At 40.5% G+C, this 18,654-nt stretch overlaps 1 non-coding gene across 1 annotated transcript; it reads left to right on the top strand.

Moving 5' to 3' along the window:
• The first annotated feature begins 1,423 nt into the window (after window positions 1-1,423).
• TRNAT-GGU (transfer RNA threonine (anticodon GGU)) lies at window positions 1,424-1,496 on the top strand. The gene has a single exon. It is a non-coding gene; the product is annotated as a tRNA-Thr (tRNA).
• The last annotated feature ends 17,158 nt before the right edge of the window (window positions 1,497-18,654 follow it).

The raw sequence follows: 18,654 nt of genomic DNA on the forward strand, positions 1-18,654 counted from the left end.
TGGTGGTTCGAGCCCACCCGGGAGAGGTGTTGTGGGGTCTCAGATGTAGCGTAAAAAGTCAAAACGTTTCCACAATACGTGACAACCATTTAATTTCTGAGCCTCCGTGGCTCAATGGTTAGCGCGTTCGGCTGTTAACCAATAGGTTAGTGGTTCGAGCCCACCCGGGAGCGGCGTTGTGGGATCTCAAATGTAACGTAGAAAGCTAAAGTTTTTCCACAATACCTGACGATCATTTAATTTTTGGGCTTCCGTGGCGCAATGGTTAGGGCGTTCAGCTGTTAACCAATAGGTTGGTGGTTCGAGCCCTCCCGGGCGCGGTGATGTGGGATCTCAAACGTAACGTAGAAAGCCAAAGTTTTTCCACAATACCTGACGACCATTTAATTTTTGGGCTTCCGTGGCGCAATGATTAGCGCGTTCAGCTGTTAATCGAAAGGTTGAAGGTTCGAGCCCACCCGGGAGAGGTGTTGTGGGGTCTCAGATGTAGCGTAAAAATTCAAAACTTTTCCACAATACGTGACAACCATTTAATTTCTGAGCTTCCGTGGCTCAATGGTTAGCGCTTTCGGCTGTTAACCAATAGGTTGGTGGTTCGAGCCCATCCGGGAGCGGTGTTGTGAGGTCTCAGATGTGACGTAAAAAGTCAAGGTTTTTACACAATACCTGACGAGCATTTAATTTTTGGGCTTCCGTGGCGCAATGGTTAGCGCGTTCAGCAGTTAACAAATAGGTTAGTGGTTCGAGCCCACCCGGGAGCGGCGTTGTGGGATCTCAAACGTAACGTAGAAAGCCAAAGTTTTTCCACAATACCTGACAACCATTTAATTTTTGGGCTTCCGTGGCGCAATGGTTAACGCGTTCGGCTGTTAACCAATAGGTTGGTGGTTCGAGCCCACCCGGGAGCGGTGTTGTGGGATCTCAAATGTAACGTAGAAAGCCAAAGTTTTTCCACAATACGTGACGACCATTTAATTTCTGAGCTTCCGTGGCTCAATGGTTAGCGCGTTCGGCTGTTAACCAATAGGTTGGTGGTTCGAGCCCATCCGGGAGCGGTGTTGTGAGGTCTCAGAAGTGACGTAAAAAGTCAAGGTTTTTCCACAATACCTGACGAACATTTAATTTTTGGGCTTCCTTGGCGCAATGGTTAGCGCGTTCAGCAGTTAACAAATAGGTTAGTGGTTCGAGCCCACCCGGGAGCGGCGTTGTGGGATCTCAAACGTAACGTAGAAAGCCAAAGTTTTTCCACAATACCTGACGACCATTTAATTTTTGGGCTTCCGTGGCGCAATGGTTAACGCGTTCGGCTGCTAGCCAATAGGTTGGTGGTTCGAGCCCACCCGGGAGCGGTGTTGTGGGATCTCAAATGTAACGTAGAAAGCCAAAGTTTTTCCACAATACGTGACGACCATTTAATTTCTGAGCTTCCGTGGCTCAATGGTTAGCGCGTTCGGCTGGTAACCAATAGGTTGGTGGTTCGAGCCCATCCGGGAGCGGTGTTGTGAGGTCTCAGAAGTGACGTAAAAAGTCAAGGTTTTTCCACAATACCTGACGAACATTTAATTTTGGGCTTCCTTGGCGCAACGGTTAGCGCGTTCGGCTGTTAACCGAAAGGTTGGTGGTTCGAGCCCAACCGGGAGAGGTGTTGTAGGGTCTCAGATGTAACGTAATAAGTCATAACTTATCCACAATACCTGACAACCATTTAATTTCTGAGCTTCCGTGGCTCAATGGTTAGCGCGTTCGGCTGTTAACCAATAGGTTGGTGGTTCGAGCCCATTCGGGAGCGGTGTTGTGAAGTCTCAGATTTAACGTAAAATGTCAGAGTTTTTCCACAATACCTGACGAACAGTTAATTTTTGGGCTTCCGTGGCGCAATGGTTAGCGCGTTCGGCTGTTAACCAATAGGTGGGTTGTTCGAGCCCATCCGGGAGCGGTGTTGTGACGTCTCAGATGTAACGTAAAATGTCAGAGTTTTTCCACAATAAATGACGAACATTTAATTTTTGGGCTTCCTTGGCGCAATTATTAGCGCGTTCAACTGTTAATCGAAAGGCTGGTGGATCAAGCCCACCCGGAAGAGGTGTTGTGGGGTCTCAGATGTAGCGTAAAAAGTCAAAACTTATCCACAATACGTGACAAACATTTAATTTCTGAGCTTCCGTGGCTCAATGGTTAGCGCGTTCGGCTGTTAACCAATAGGTTGGTGGTTCGAGCCCACCCGGGAGCGGTGGTGTGGGATCTCATATGTAACGTAGAAAGCCAAAGTTTTGCCACAATACCTGACGACCATTAAATTTTTGGGCCTTCTTGGCGCAATTGTTAGTGCGTTCGGCTGTTAACCGAAAGGTTGGTGGTTCGAGCCCAACTGGAAGAGGTGTTGTAGGGTCTCAGATGTAACGTAAAAAGTCATAACTTATCTACAATACCTGACAACCATTTAATTTCTGAGCTTCCGTGGCTCAAAGGTTAGCGCGTTCGGCTGTTTGTTTGTTCATGTATTGCTTAATTACTTGACCCTGTTCTTTCGATTAAAAATAATAACATATCTTTAGTGTAGCGGTTATTGCATCCGCCTCACTCCCGGAAGGCCACAGGTTCGAAACCGCGAAGTTTTTTTTATAATTATCCGAACATTTGTGTCAAGGTCACATTATTTACATCCCCGTATCTCTGGTAGAACCAGATTTACGAGCCTCCAGAATTTAGTCTAATGTATTTCCTATGGAGGGGTTTGTTTGTTTACGATTAGCTTAATTACTCGACTACTGTTTGTCGTAGCCCTAATTCTAAGTATGGCTAGATGGGGGACAAATTGGTCTATAACATACTCAAAGGACATCCCCGTATCTCCAGTAGAAACAGAGTTACGAGCCTGCAAATTTTATTTTCAAAAATCAAAAGTAACCTTCTAACAATAAGTGAGACAAAAAGTAAGTTGACGACGATATTGAGGTAGCCTCAAGTTTAAAGTATCCTTGTATGGGGAGCAAAGAGTACTATAACATATCCAAAGGAGATCCCAGTATCTCTTGTAGAAAAAGAGTTATGAGCCTCCAAAGTTTAGTGCAAAAATCATAAGTAACATAATAAAAATAAGTGAGACGATACCAAGTTGACGAACATTTTGCTTAATATCTCGGCCCCTGTTTGTCCTAGCTCAATGTTTTTAGTATGGTTAGATGGGGGACAATTTGGACTATAACATATCCTAAGGACATCCCCGTATCTCTAGTAAACACAGAGTTATGGGCCTGCAAAGCATAGTCTAAGGCATTTCCTTTGGACGGGTTGTTTGTTTACGTTTAGCTTAATTACTCGGCCCCTGTTTTTCGTAGCTCAATGTTTTTAGTATGGTTAGATGGGGGACAAATTGGAATATAACATACTCAAAGGACATCGCCGTATCTACAGTAGAAACAGAGTTACGAGCCTGCAAAGTATACTCTAATGCATTTTCTATGGAGGGGTTTGTTTGTCCATGTATTGCTTAATTACTTGACCCTGTTCTTTCGATTAAAAATAATAACATATCTTTAGTGTAGCGGTTATCGCATCCGCCTCACTCCCGGAAGGCCACAGGTTCGAAACCGCGAAGTTTTTTTTTATAATTATCCGAACATTTGTGTCAAGGTCACATTATTTACATCCCCGTATCTCTGGTAGAACCAGAGTTACGAGCCTCCAGAATTTAGTCTAATGTATTTCCTATGGACGGGTTGTTTGTTTACGTTTAGCTTAATTACTCGGCCCCTGCTGTTCGTAGCTCAATGTTTTTAGTATGGTTAGATGGGGGACAAATTGGAATATAACATACTCAAAGGACATCGCCGTATCTACAGTAGAAACAGAGTTACGAGCCTGCAAAGTATAGTCTAATGCATTTTCTATGGAGGGGTTTGTTTCTTCATGTATTGCTTAATTACTTGACCCTGTTCTTTCGATTAAAAATAATAACATATCTTTAGTGTAGCGGTTATCGCATCCGCCTCACTCCCGGAAGGCCACAGGTTCGAAACCGCGAAGTTTTTTTTTATAATTATCCGAACATTTGTGTCAAGGTCACATTATTTACATCCCCGTATCTCTGGTAGAACCAGAGTTACGAGCCTCCAGAATTTAGTCTAATGTATTTCCTATGGACGGGTTGTTTGTTTACGTTTAGCTTAATTACTCGGCCCCTGTTTTTCGTAGCTCAATGTTTTTAGTATGGTTAGATGGGGGACAAATTGGAATATAACATACTCAAAGGACATCGCCGTATCTACAGTAGAAACAGAGTTACGAGCCTGCAAAGTATACTCTAATGCATTTTCTATGGAGGAGTTTGTTTGTTCATGTATTGCTTAATTACTTGACCCTGTTCTTTCGATTAAAAATAATAACATATCTTTAGTGTAGCGGTTATCGCATCCGCCTCACTCCCGGAAGGCCACAGGTTCGAAACCGCGAAGTTTTTTTTATAATTATCCGAACATTTGTGTCAAGGTCACATTATTTACATCCCCGTATCTCTGGTAGAACCAGAGTTACGAGCCTCCAGAATTTAGTCTAATGTATTTCCTATGGACGGGTTGTTTGTTTACGTTTAGCTTAATTACTCGGCCCCTGTTTTTCGTAGCTCAATGTTTTTAGTATGGTTAGATGGGGGACAAATTGGAATATAACATACTCAAAGGACATCGCCGTATCTACAGTAGAAACAGAGTTACGAGCCTGCAAAGTATACTCTAATGCATTTTCTATGGAGGGGTTTGTTTGTTCATGTATTGCTTAATTACTTGACCCTGTTCTTTCGATTAAAAATAATAACATATCTTTAGTGTAGCGGTTATCGCATCCGCCTCACTCCCGGAAGGCCACAGGTTCGAAACCGCGAAGTTTTTTTTATAATTATCCGAACATTTGTGTCAAGGTCACATTATTTACATCCCCGTATCTCTGGTAGAACCAGAGTTACGAGCCTCCAGAATTTAGTCTAATGTATTTCCTATGGACGGGTTGTTTGTTTACGTTTAGCTTAATTACTCGGCCCCTGTTTTTCGTAGCTCAATGTTTTTAGTATGGTTAGATGGGGGAGAAATTGGAATATAACATACTCAAAGGACATCGCCGTATCTACAGTAGAAACAGAGTTACGAGCCTGCAAAGTATACTCTAATGCATTTTCTATGGAGGGGTTTGTTTGTTCATGTATTGCTTAATTACTTGACCCTGTTCTTTCGATTAAAAATAATAACATATCTTTAGTGTAGCGGTTATCGCATCCGCCTCACTCCCGGAAGGCCACAGGTTCGAAACCGCGAAGTTTTTTTTTATAATTATCCGAACATTTGTGTCAAGGTCACATTATTTACATCCCCGTATCTCTGGTAGAACCAGAGTTACGAGCCTCCAGAATTTAGTCTAATGTATTTCCTATGGACGGGTTGTTTGTTTACGTTTAGCTTAATTACTCGGCCCCTGTTTTTCGTAGCTCAATGTTTTTAGTATGGTTAGATGGGGGACAAATTGGAATATAACATACTCAAAGGACATCGCCGTATCTACAGTAGAAACAGAGTTACGAGCCTGCAAAGTATAGTCTAATGCATTTTCTATGGAGGGGTTTGTTTGTTCATGTATTGCTTAATTACTTGACTCTGTTCTTTCGATTAAAAATAATAACATATCTTTAGTGTAGCGGTTATCGCATCCGCCTCACTCCCGGAAGGCCACAGGTTCGAAACCGCGAAGTTTTTTTTTATAATTATCCGAACATTTGTGTCAAGGTCACATTATTTACATCCCCGTATCTCTGGTAGAACCAGAGTTACGAGCCTCCAGAATTTAGTCTAATGTATTTCCAATGGAGGGGTTTGTTTGTTTACGATTAGCTTAATTACTCGACTACTGTTTGTCGTAGCTCAATGTTTTTAGCATGGTTAGATGAAGGACAAATTGGACTATATCATACTCAAAGGACATCCCCGTATCTCCAGTAGAAACAGAGTTACGAGCCTGCAAAGTATAGTCTAATGCATTTTCTATGGAGGGGTTTGTTTGTTCACGTATTGCTTAATTACTTGACCCTGTTCTTTCAATTAAAAATAATAACATATCTTTAGTGTAGCGGTTATCGCATCCGCCTCACTCCCGGAAGGCCACAGGTTCGAAACCGCGAAGTTTTTTTTTATAATTATCCGAACATTTGTGTCAAGGTCACATTATTTACATCCCCGTATCTCTGGTAGAACCAGAGTTACGAGCCTCCAGAATTTAGTCTAATGTATTTCCTATGGAGGGGTTTGTTTGTTTACGATTAGCTTAATTACTCGACTACTGTTTGTCGTAGCTCAATGTTTTTAGCATGGTTAGATGGGGGACAAATTGGACTATATCATACTCAAAGGACATCCCCGTATCTCCAGTAGAAACAGAGTTACGAGCCTGCAAAGTATAGTCTAATGCATTTTCTATGGAGGGGTTTGTTTGTTCACGTATTGCTTAATTACTTGACCCTGTTCTTTCAATTAAAAATAATAACATATCTTTAGTGTAGCGGTTATCGCATCCGCCTCACTCCCGGAAGGCCACAGGTTCGAAACCGCGAAGTTTTTTTTATAATTATCCGAACATTTGTGTCAAGGTCACATTATTTACATCCCCGTATCTCTGGTAGAACCAGAGTTACGAGCCTCCAGAATTTAGTCTAATGGATTTCCTATGAGGGGTTTGTTTGTTTACGATTAGCTTAATTACTCGACTACTGTTTGTCGTAGCTCAATGTTTTTAGTACGGTTAGATGGGGGACAAATTGGATTATAGGAAATACATTAGACTAAATTCTGGAGGCTCGTAACTCTGTTTCTACTGTAGATACGGCGATGTCCTTTGAGTATGTTATATTCCAATTTGTCCCCCATCTAACCATACTAAAAACATTGAGCTACGAAAAACAGGGGCCGAGTAATTAAGCTAAACGTAAACAAACAACCCGTCCAAAGGAAATGCATTAGACTATGCTTTGCAGGCCCATAACTCTGTGTTTACTAGAGATACGGGGATGTCCTTAGGATATGTTATAGTCCAAATTGTCCCCCATCTAACCATACTAAAAATATTGAGCTACAACAAACAGGGGCCGAGATATTAAGCAAAATGTTCGTCAACTTTGGTATCGTCTCACTTATTTTTATTATGTTACTTATGATTTTTGCACTAAACTTTGGAGGCTCATAACTCTTGTTCTACAAGAGATAATGGGATCTCCTTTGGATATGTTATAGTACTCTTTGCTCCCCATACAAGGATACTTTAAACTTGAGGCTACCTCAATATCGTCGTCAACTTACTTTTTGTCTCACTTATTGTTAGAAGGTTACTTTTGATTTTTGAAAATAAACTTTGCAGGCTCGTAACTCTGTTTCTACTGGAGATACGGGGATGTCCTTTGAGTATGTTATAGACCAATTTGTCCCCCATCTAGCCATACTAAGAATTAGGGCTACGACAAACAGTAGTCGAGTAATTAAGCTAATCGTAAACAAACAAACCCCTCCATAGGAAATACATTAGACTAAATTCTGGAGGCTCGTAACTCTGGTTCTACCAGAGATACGGGGATGTAAATAATGTGACCTTGACACAAATGTTCGGATAATTATAAAGGTCTTTGCATGTTCCAAGCAAAAAAAAAAACCTCGCGGTTTCGAACCTGTGGCCTTCCGGGAGTGAGGCGGATGCGATAACCGCTACACTAAAGATATGATATTATTTTTAATCGAAAGAACAGGGTCAAGTAATTAAGCAATACGCGAACAAACAAACCCCTCCATAGAAAATGCATTAGACTATATTTTGCAGGCTCGTAAATCTGTTTCTACTGTAGATACGGGGATGTCCTTTGAGTATGTTATAGTCCAATTTGTCCCCCATCTAACCATACTAAAAACATTGAGCTACGACAAACAGTAGTCGAGTAATTAAGCTAATCGTAAACAAACAAACCCCTCCATAGGAAATCCATTAGACTAAATTCTGGAGGCTCGTAACTCTGGTTCTACCAGAGATACGGGGATGTAAATAATGTGACCTTGACACAAATGTTCGGATAATTATAAAAAAAAACTTCGCGGTTTCGAACCTGTGGCCTTCCGGGAGTGAGGCGGATGCGATAACCGCTACACTAAAACAAACAACCCGTCCAAAGGAAATGCAAGTAACCTTCTAACAATAAGTGAGACAAAAAATAAGTTGACGACGATATTGAGGTAGCCTCAATTTAAAGTATCCTTGTATGGGGAGCAAAGAGTACTATAACATATCCAAAGGAGATCCCAGTATCTCTTGTAGAACAAGAGTTATGAGCCTCCAAAGTTTAGTGCAAAAATCATAAGTAACATAATAAAAATAAGTGAGACGATACCAAAGTTGACGAACATTTTGCTTAATATCTCGGCCCCTGTTTGTCGTAGCTCAATGTTTTTAGTATGTATAGTCTAATGCATTTCCTATGGAGGGGTTTGTTTGTTTACGATTAGCTTAATTACTCGACTGCTGTTTGTCGTAGCTCAATGTTTTTAGTATAATTAGATGGGGGACAAATTGGACTATAACATACGCAAAGGACATCCCCGTATCTCCAGTAGAAACAGAGTTACGAGCCTGCAAAGTATAGTCTAATGCATTTTCTATGGAGGGGTTTGTTTGTTCACGTATTACTTAATTACTTGACCCTGTTCTTTCGATTAAAAATAATAACATATCTTTAGTGTAGCGGTTATCGCATCCGCCTCACTCTCGGAAGGCCACAGGTTCGAAACCGCGAAGTTTTTTTTTTGCTTGGAGCATGCAAAGACCTTTATAATTATCCGAACATTTGTGTCAAGGTCACATTATTTACATCCCCGTATCTCTGGTAGAACCAGAGTTACGAGCCTGCAAAGTTTATTTTCAAAAATCAAAAGTAACCTTCTAACAATAAGTGAGACAAAAAATAAGTTGACGACGATATTGAGGTAGCCTCAAGTTTAAAGTATCCTTGTATGGGGAGCAAAGAGTACTATAACATATCCAAAGGAGATCCCAGTATCTCTTGTAGAAAAAGAGTTATGAGCCTCCAAAGTTTAGTGCAAAAATCATAAGTAACATAATAAAAATAAGTGAGACGATACCAAGTTGACGAACATTTTGCTTAATTTCTCGGCCCCTGTTTGTCCTAGCTCAATGTTTTTAGTATGGTTAGATGGGGGACAATTTGGACTATAACATATCCTAAGGACATCCCCGTATCTCTAGTAAACACAGAGTTATGGGCCTGCAAAGCATAGTCTAAGGCATTTCCTTTGGACGGGTTGTTTGTTTACGTTTAGCTTAATTACTCGGCCCCTGTTTTTCGTAGCTCAATGTTTTTAGTATGGTTAGATGGGGGACAAATTGGAATATAACATACTCAAAGGACATCGCCGTATCTACAGTAGAAACAGAGTTACGAGCCTGCAAAGTATACTCTAATGCATTTTCTATGGAGGGGTTTGTTTGTTCATGTATTGCTTAATTACTTGACCCTGTTCTTTCGATTAAAAATAATAACATATCTTTAGTGTAGCGGTTATCGCATCCGCCTCACTCCCGGAAGGCCACAGGTTCGAAACCGCGAAGTTTTTTTTTATAATTATCCGAACATTTGTGTCAAGGTCACATTATTTACATCCCCGTATCTCTGGTAGAACCAGAGTTACGAGCCTTTAGAATTTAGTCTAATGTATTTCCTATGGACGGGTTGTTTGTTTACGTTTAGCTTAATTACTCGGCCCCTGTTTTTCGTAGCTCAATGTTTTTAGTATGGTTAGATGGGGGACAAATTGGAATATAACATACTCAAAGGACATCCCCGTATCTCCAGTAGAAACAGAGTTACGAGCCTGCAAAGTATAGTCTAATGCATTTTCTATGGAGGGGTTTGTTTGTTCACGTATTGCTTAATTACTTGACCCTGTTCTTTCAATGAAAAATAATAACATATCTTTAGTGTAGCGGTTATCGCATCCGCCTCACTCCCGGAAGGCCACAGGTTCGAAACCGCGAAGTTTTTTTTTATAATTATCCGAACATTTGTGTCAAGGTCACATTATTTACATCCCCGTATCTCTGGTAGAACCAGAGTTACGAGCCTCCAGAATTTAGTCTAATGTATTTCCTATGAGGGGTTTGTTTGTTTACGATTAGCTTAATTACTCGACTACTGTTTGTCGTAGCTCAATGTTTTTAGTACGGTTAGATGGGGGACAAATTGGATTATAGGAAATACATTAGACTAAATTCTGGAGGCTCGTAACTCTGTTTCTACTGTAGATACGGCGATGTCCTTTGAGTATGTTATATTCCAATTTGTCCCCCATCTAACCATACTAAAAACATTGAGCTACGAAAAACAGGGGCCGAGTAATTAAGCTAAACGTAAACAAACAACCCGTCCAAAGGAAATGCATTAGACTATGCTTTGCAGGCCCATAACTCTGTGTTTACTAGAGATACGGGGATGTCCTTAGGATATGTTATAGTCCAAATTGTCCCCCATCTAACCATACTAAAAACATTGAGCTACAACAAACAGGGGCCGAGATATTAAGCAAAATGTTCGTCAACTTTGGTATCGTCTCACTTATTTTTATTATGTTACTTATGATTTTTGCACTAAACTTTGGAGGCTCATAACTCTTGTTCTACAAGAGATACTGGGATCTCCTTTGGATATGTTATAGTACTCTTTGCTCCCCATACAAGGATACTTTAAACTTGAGGCTACCTCAATATCGTCGTCAACTTACTTTTTGTCTCACTTATTGTTAGAAGGTTACTTTTGATTTTTGAAAATAAACTTTGCAGGCTCGTAACTCTGTTTCTACTGGAGATACGGGGATGTCCTTTGAGTATGTTATAGACCTATTTGTCCCCCATCTAGCCATACTAAGAATTAGGGCTACGACAAACAGTAGTCGAGTAATTAAGCTAATCGTAAACAAACAAACCCCTCCATAGGAAATACATTAGACTAAATTCTGGAGGCTCGTAACTCTGGTTCTACCAGAGATACGGGGATGTAAATAATGTGACCTTGACACAAATGTTCGGATAATTATAAAGGTCTTTGCATGTTCCAAGCAAAAAAAAAAAACCTCGCGGTTTCGAACCTGTGGCCTTCCGGGAGTGAGGCGGATGCGATAACCGCTACACTAAAGATATGTTATTATTTTTAATCGAAAGAACAGGGTCAAGTAATTAAGCAATACGCGAACAAACAAACCCCTCCATAGAAAATGCATTAGACTATATTTTGCAGGCTCGTAAATCTGTTTCTACTGTAGATACGGGGATGTCCTTTGAGTATGTTATAGTCCAATTTGTCCCCCATCTAACCATACTAAAAACATTGAGCTACGACAAACAGTAGTCGAGTAATTAAGCTAATCGTAAACAAACAAACCCCTCCATAGGAAATCCATTAGACTAAATTCTGGAGGCTCGTAACTCTGGTTCTACCAGAGATACGGGGATGTAAATAATGTGACCTTGACACAAATGTTCGGATAATTATAAAAAAAAACTTCGAGGTTTCGAACCTGTGGCCTTCCGGGAGTGAGGCGGATGCGATAACCGCTACACTAAAACAAACAACCCGTCCAAAGGAAATGCAAGTAACCTTCTAACAATAAGTGAGACAAAAAATAAGTTGACGACGATATTGAGGTAGCCTCAAGTTTAAAGTATCCTTGTATGGGGAGCAAAGAGTACTATAACATATCCAAAGGAGATCCCAGTATCTCTTGTAGAACAAGAGTTATGAGCCTCCAAAGTTTAGTGCAAAAATCATAAGTAACATAATAAAAATAAGTGAGACGATACCAAAGTTGACGAACATTTTGCTTAATATCTCGGCCCCTGTTTGTCGTAGCTCAATGTTTTTAGTATGTATAGTCTAATGCATTTCCTATGGAGGGGTTTGTTTGTTTACGATTAGCTTAATTACTCGACTGCTGTTTGTCGTAGCTCAATGTTTTTAGTATGGTTAGATGGGGGACAAATTGGACTATAACATACGCAAAGGACATCCCCGTATCTCCAGTAGAAACAGAGTTACGAGCCTGCAAAGTATAGTCTAATGCATTTTCTATGGAGGGGTTTGTTTGTTCACGTATTACTTAATTACTTGACCCTGTTCTTTCGATTAAACATAATAACATATCTTTAGTGTAGCGGTTATCGCATCCGCCTCACTCTCGGAAGGCCACAGGTTCGAAACCGCGAAGTTTTTTTTTTGCTTGGAGCATGCAAAGACCTTTATAATTATCCGAACATTTGTGTCAAGGTCACATTATTTACATCCCCGTATCTCTGGTAGAACCAGAGTTACGAGCCTGCAAAGTTTATTTTCAAAAATCAAAAGTAACCTTCTAACAATAAGTGAGACAAAAAATAAGTTGACGAAGATATTGAGGTAGCCTCAAGTTTAAAGTATCCTTGTATGGGGAGCAAAGAGTACTATAACATATCCAAAGGAGATCCCAGTATCTCTTGTAGAACAAGAGTTATGAGCCTCCAAAGTTTAGTGCAAAAATCATAAGTAACATAATAAAAATAAGTGAGACGATACCAAAGTTGACGAACATTTTGCTTAATATCTCGGCCAATGTTTGTCGTAGCTCAATGTTTTTAGTATGGTTAGATGGGGGACAATTTGGACTATAACATATCCTAAGGACATCCCCGTATCTCTAGTAGACACAGAGTTATGGGCCTGCAAAATATAGTCTAATGCATTTCCTATGGACGGGTTGTTTGTTTACGTTTAGCTTAATTACTCGGCCCTTGTTTGTCGTAGCTCATTATTTGTAGTATGGTTAGATGGGAGACATATTGGACTATAACATACTCAAAGGACATCCCCGTATCTCCAGTAGAAACAGATTTACGAGCCTGCAAAGTATAGTCTAATGCATTTCCTATGGAGGGGGTTTGTTTCGTTACGTTTTGCTTAAGTACTCGGCCCCTGTTTGTCGTAGCCCAAAGTTTTTAGTAAGGTTAGATGGGGGACAATTTGGACTATAACATATCCTAAGGACATCCCCGTATCTCTAGTAGACACAGAGTTATGGGCCTGCAAAGTATAGTCTAATGCATTTCCTATGGAGGGGTTTGTTTGTTTACGATTAGCTTAATTACTCGACTGCTGTTTGTCGTAGCTCAATGTTTTAGTATGGTTAGATGGGGGACAAATTGGACTATAACATACTCAAAGGACATCCCCGTATCTCCAGTAGAAACAGAGTTACGAGCCTGCAAAGTATAGTCTAATGCATTTTCTATGGAGGGGTTTGTTTGTTCACGTATTACTTAATTACTTGACCCTGTTCTTTCGATTAAAAATAATAACATATCTTTAGTGTAGCGGTTATCGCATCCGCCTCACTCTCGGAAGGCCACAGGTTCGAAACCGCGAAGTTTTTTTTTTTGCTTGGAACATGCAAAGACCTTTATAATTATCCGAACATTTGTGTCAAGGTCACATTATTTACATCCCCGTATCTCTGGTTGAACCAGAGTTACGAGCCTGCAAACTTTATTTTCAAAAATCAAAAGTAACCTTCTAACAATAAGTGAGACAAAAAATAAGTTGACGACGATATTGAGGTAGCCTCAAGTTTAAAGTATCCTTGTATGGGGAGCAAAGAGTACTATAACATATCCAAAGGAGATCCCAGTATCTCTTGTAGAACAAGAGTTATGAGCCTCCAAAGTTTAGTGCAAAAATCATAAGTAACATAATAAAAATAAGTGAGACGATACCAAAGTTGACGAACATTTTGCTTAATATCTCGGCCAATGTTTGTCGTAGCTCAATGTTTTTAGTATGGTTAGATGGGGGACAATTTGGACTATAACATATCCTAAGGACATCCCCGTATCTCTAGTAGACACAGAGTTATGGGCCTGCAAAATATAGTCTGATGCATTTCCTATGGACGGGTTGTTTGTTTACGTTTAGCTTAATTACTCGGCCCTTGTTTGTCGTAGCTCATTATTTGTAGTATGGTTAGATGGGAGACATATTGGACTATAACATACTCAAAGGACATCCCCGTATCTCCAGTAGAAACAGATTTACGAGCCTGCAAAGTATAGTCTAATGCATTTCCTATGGAGGGGGTTTGTTTCGTTACGTTTTGCTTAAGTACTCGGCCCCTGTTTGTCGTAGCCCAAAGTTTTTAGTAAGGTTATTGGGGGACAATTTGGACTATAACATATCCTAAGGACATCCCCGTATCTCTAGTAGACACAGAGTTATGGGCCTGCAAAGTATAGTCTAATGCATTTCCTATGGAGGGGTTTGTTTGTTTACGATTAGCTTAATTACTCGACTGCTGTTTGTCGTAGCTCAATGTTTTTAGTATGGTTAGATGGGGGACAAATTGGACTATAACATACTCAAAGGACATCCCCGTATCTCCAGTAGAAACAGAGTTACGAGCCTGCAAAGTATAGTCTAATGCATTTTCTATGGAGGGGTTTGTTTGTTCACGTATTACTTAATTACTTGACCCTGTTCTTTCGATTAAAAATAATAACATATCTTTAGTGTAGCGGTTATCGCATCCGCCTCACTCTCGGAAGGCCACAGGTTCGAAACCGCGAAGTTTTTTTTTTGCTTGGAACATGCAAAGACCTTTATAATTATCCGAACATTTGTGTCAAGGTCACATTATTTACATCCCCGTATCTCTGGTAGAACCAGAGTTACGAGCCTGCAAACTTTATTTTCAAAAATCAAAAGTAACCTTCTAACAATAAGTGAGACAAAAAATAAGTTGACGACGATATTGAGGTAGCCTCAAGTTTAAAGTATCCTTGTATGGGGAGCAAAGAGTACTATAACATATCCAAAGGAGATCCCAGTATCTCTTGTAGAACAAGAGTTATGAGCCTCCAAAGTTTAGTGCAAAAATCATAAGTAACATAATAAAAATAAGTGAGACGATACCAAAGTTGACGAACATTTTGCTTAATATCTCGGCCAATGTTTGTCGTAGCTCAATGTTTTTAGTATGGTTAGATGGGGGACAATTTGGACTATAACATATCCTAAGGACATCCCCGTATCTCTAGTAGACACAGAGTTATGGGCCTGCAAAATATAGTCTGATGCATTTCCTATGGACGGGTTGTTTGTTTACGTTTAGCTTAATTACTCGGCCCTTGTTTGTCGTAGCTCATTATTTGTAGTATGGTTAGATGGGAGACATATTGGACTATAACATACTCAAAGGACATCCCCGTATCTCCAGTAGAAACAGATTTACGAGCCTGCAAAGTATAGTCTAATGCATTTCCTATGGAGGGGGTTTGTTTCGTTACGTTTTGCTTAAGTACTCGGCCCCTGTTTGTCGTAGCCCAAAGTTTTTAGTAAGGTTATTGGGGGACAATTTGGACTATAACATATCCTAAGGACATCCCCGTATCTCTAGTAGACACAGAGTTATGGGCCTGCAAAGTATAGTCTAATGCATTTCCTATGGAGGGGTTTGTTTGTTTACGATTAGCTTAATTACTCGACTGCTGTTTGTCGTAGCTCAATGTTTTTAGTATGGTTAGATGGGGGACAAATTGGACTATAACATACTCAAAGGACATCCCCGTATCTCCAGTAGAAACAGAGTTACGAGCCTGCAAAGTATAGTCTAATGCATTTTCTATGGAGGGGTTTGTTTGTTCACGTATTACTTAATTACTTGACCCTGTTCTTTCGATTAAAAATAATAACATATCTTTAGTGTAGCGGTTATCGCATCCGCCTCACTCTCGGAAGGCCACAGGTTCGAAACCGCGAAGTTTTTTTTTTGCTTGGAACATGCAAAGACCTTTATAATTATCCGAACATTTGTGTCAAGGTCACATTATTTACATCCCCGTATCTCTGGTAGAACCAGAGTTACGAGCCTGCAAAGTTTATTTTCAAAAATCAAAAGTAACCTTCTAACAATAAGTGAGACAAAAAATAAGTTGACGACGATATTGAGGTAGCCTCAAGTTTAAAGTATCCTTGTATGGGGAGCAAAGAGTACTATAACATATCCAAAGGAGATCCCAGTATCTCTTGTAGAACAAGAGTTATGAGCCTCCAAAGTTTAGTGCAAAAATCATAAGTAACATAATAAAAATAAGTGAGACGATACCAAAGTTGACGAACATTTTGCTTAATATCTCGGCCAATGTTTGTCGTAGCTCAATGTTTTTAGTATGGTTAGATGGGGGACAAATTGGACTATAAAATACTCAAAGGACATCCCCGTATCTCCAGTAGAAACAGAGTTAGGAGCCTGCAAAGTATAGTCTAATGCATTTTCTATGGAGGGGTTTGTTTTTTCACGTATTGCTTAATTACTTGACCCTGTTCTTTCGATTAAAAATAATAACATATCTTTAGTGTAGCGGTTATCGCATCCGCCTCTCTCCCGGAAGGCCACAGGTTCGAAACCGCGAAGTTTTTTTTATAATTATCCGAACATTTGTGTCAAGGTCACATTATTTACATCCCCGTATCTCTGGTAGAACCAGAGTTACGAGCCTCCAGAATTTAGTCTAATGTATTTCCTATGGAGGGGGTTTGTTTGTTTACGATTAGCTTAATTACTCGACTACTGTTTGTCGTAGCCCTAATACTTGGTATGGCTATATGAAGGACAAATTGGTCTATAACATACTCAAAGGACATCCCCGTATCTCCAGTAGAAACAGAGTTACGAGCCTGCAAAATTTATTTTCAAAAATCAAAAGTAACCTTCTAACAATAAGTGAGACAAAAAATAAGTTGACGACGATATTGCGGTAGCCTCAAGTTTAAAGTATCCTTGTATGGGGAGCAAAGAGTACTATAACATATCCAAAGGAGATCCCAGTATCTCTTGTAGAACAAGAGTTATGAGCCTCCAAAGTTTAGTGCAAAAATCATAAGTAACATAATAAAAATAAGTGAGACGATACCAAAGTTGACGAACATTTTGCTTAATATCTCGGCTCTACGACAAACAGGGGCCGAACCACCAACCTATTGGTTAACAGCCGAACGCGCTAACCATTGCGCCACGGAAGCCCAAAAATAAAATGCTCGTCAGGTATTGTGTAAAAACCTTGACTTTTTACGTCACATCTGAGACCTCACAACACCGTTCCCGGATGGGCTCGAACCACTAACCTATTGGTTAACAGCCGAACGCGCTAACCATTGAGCCACGGAAGCTCAGAAATTAAATGGTTGTCACGTATTGTGGAAAAGTTATGACCTTTTACGCTACATCTGAGACCCCACAACACCTCTCCCGGGTGGGCTCGTACCAACCTTTCGATTAACAGCTGATCGCGCTAATCATTGCGCACGGAAGCCCAAAAATTCAATGTTCGACAGGTATTGTGGAAAAACTCTGACATTTTATGTTACATTTGAGACGTCACAACACCGCTCCCGGGAGGGCTCAAACCACCAGTCTTTTGAATAGCAGCTGAACGCGCTAACCATTGCGCCACGGAAGCCCAAAAATTAAATGGTCGTCATGTATTTTGGAAAAACCTTGACTTTTAACGTCACATCTGAGACGTCAATATACCGCTCCCGGATGGGCTCGAACCACCAACCTATTGGTTAACAGCTGAACGCGCTAACCATTGAGCCACGGAAGCTCAGAAACTAAATGGTTGTCACGTATTGTGGAAAAGTTTTGACTTTTTACGCTACATCTGAGACCCCACAACACCTCTCCCGGGTGGGCTCGAACCTTCAACCTTTCGATTAACAGCTGAACGCGCTAATCATTGCGTCACGGAAACCCAAAAATTAAATGTTCGTCAGGTATTGTGGAAAAACTCTGACATTTTACGTTACATCTGAGACCTCACAACACCGCTCCCGGATGGGGTCGAACCACCAACCTATTGGTTAACAGCCGAACGCGCTAACCATTGAGGCACGGAAGCCCAAAGTTTAATGCTCGTCAGGTATTGTGTAAAAACCTTGACTTTTTACGTCACATCTGAGACCTCACAACACCGCTCCCGGATGGGCTCGAACCACCAACCTATTGGTTAACAGCCGAACGCGCTAACCATTGAGCCACGGAAGCTCAGAAATTAAATGGTTGTCACGTATTGTGGAAAATTTTGACTTTTTACGCTACATCTGAGACCCCACAACACCTCTCCCGGGTGGGCTCGAACCTTCAACCTTTCGATTAACAGCTGAACGCGCTAATCATTGCGCCACGGAAGCCCAAAAATTAAATGTTCGTCAGGTATTGTGAAAAACTCTGACATTTTACGTTACATCTGAGACCTCACAACACCGCATCCCGGATGGGCTCGAACCACAAATCTATTGGTTAACAGCCGAACGCGATAACCATTGAGCCACGGAAGCTCAGAAATTAAATGGTTGTCAGGTATTGTGGATAAGTTATGACTTATTACGTTATATCTGATACCCTACAACACCTCTCCCGGTTGGCATCGAACCACCAACCTTTCGGTTAACAGCCGAACGAGCTAACCATTGCCCCAAGGAACCCCAAAAATTAAATGTTCGTCAGGTATTGTGGAAAAACCTTGAATTTTTACGTTACATTTGAG

The sequence above is a fragment of the Phalangium opilio genome, unplaced genomic scaffold, assembly GCF_054372755.1.
Source record: "Phalangium opilio isolate 3A_F unplaced genomic scaffold, DU_Popi_V2 ptg000019l_1, whole genome shotgun sequence".
Taxonomy (NCBI): Eukaryota; Metazoa; Arthropoda; class Arachnida; order Opiliones; family Phalangiidae; genus Phalangium; species Phalangium opilio.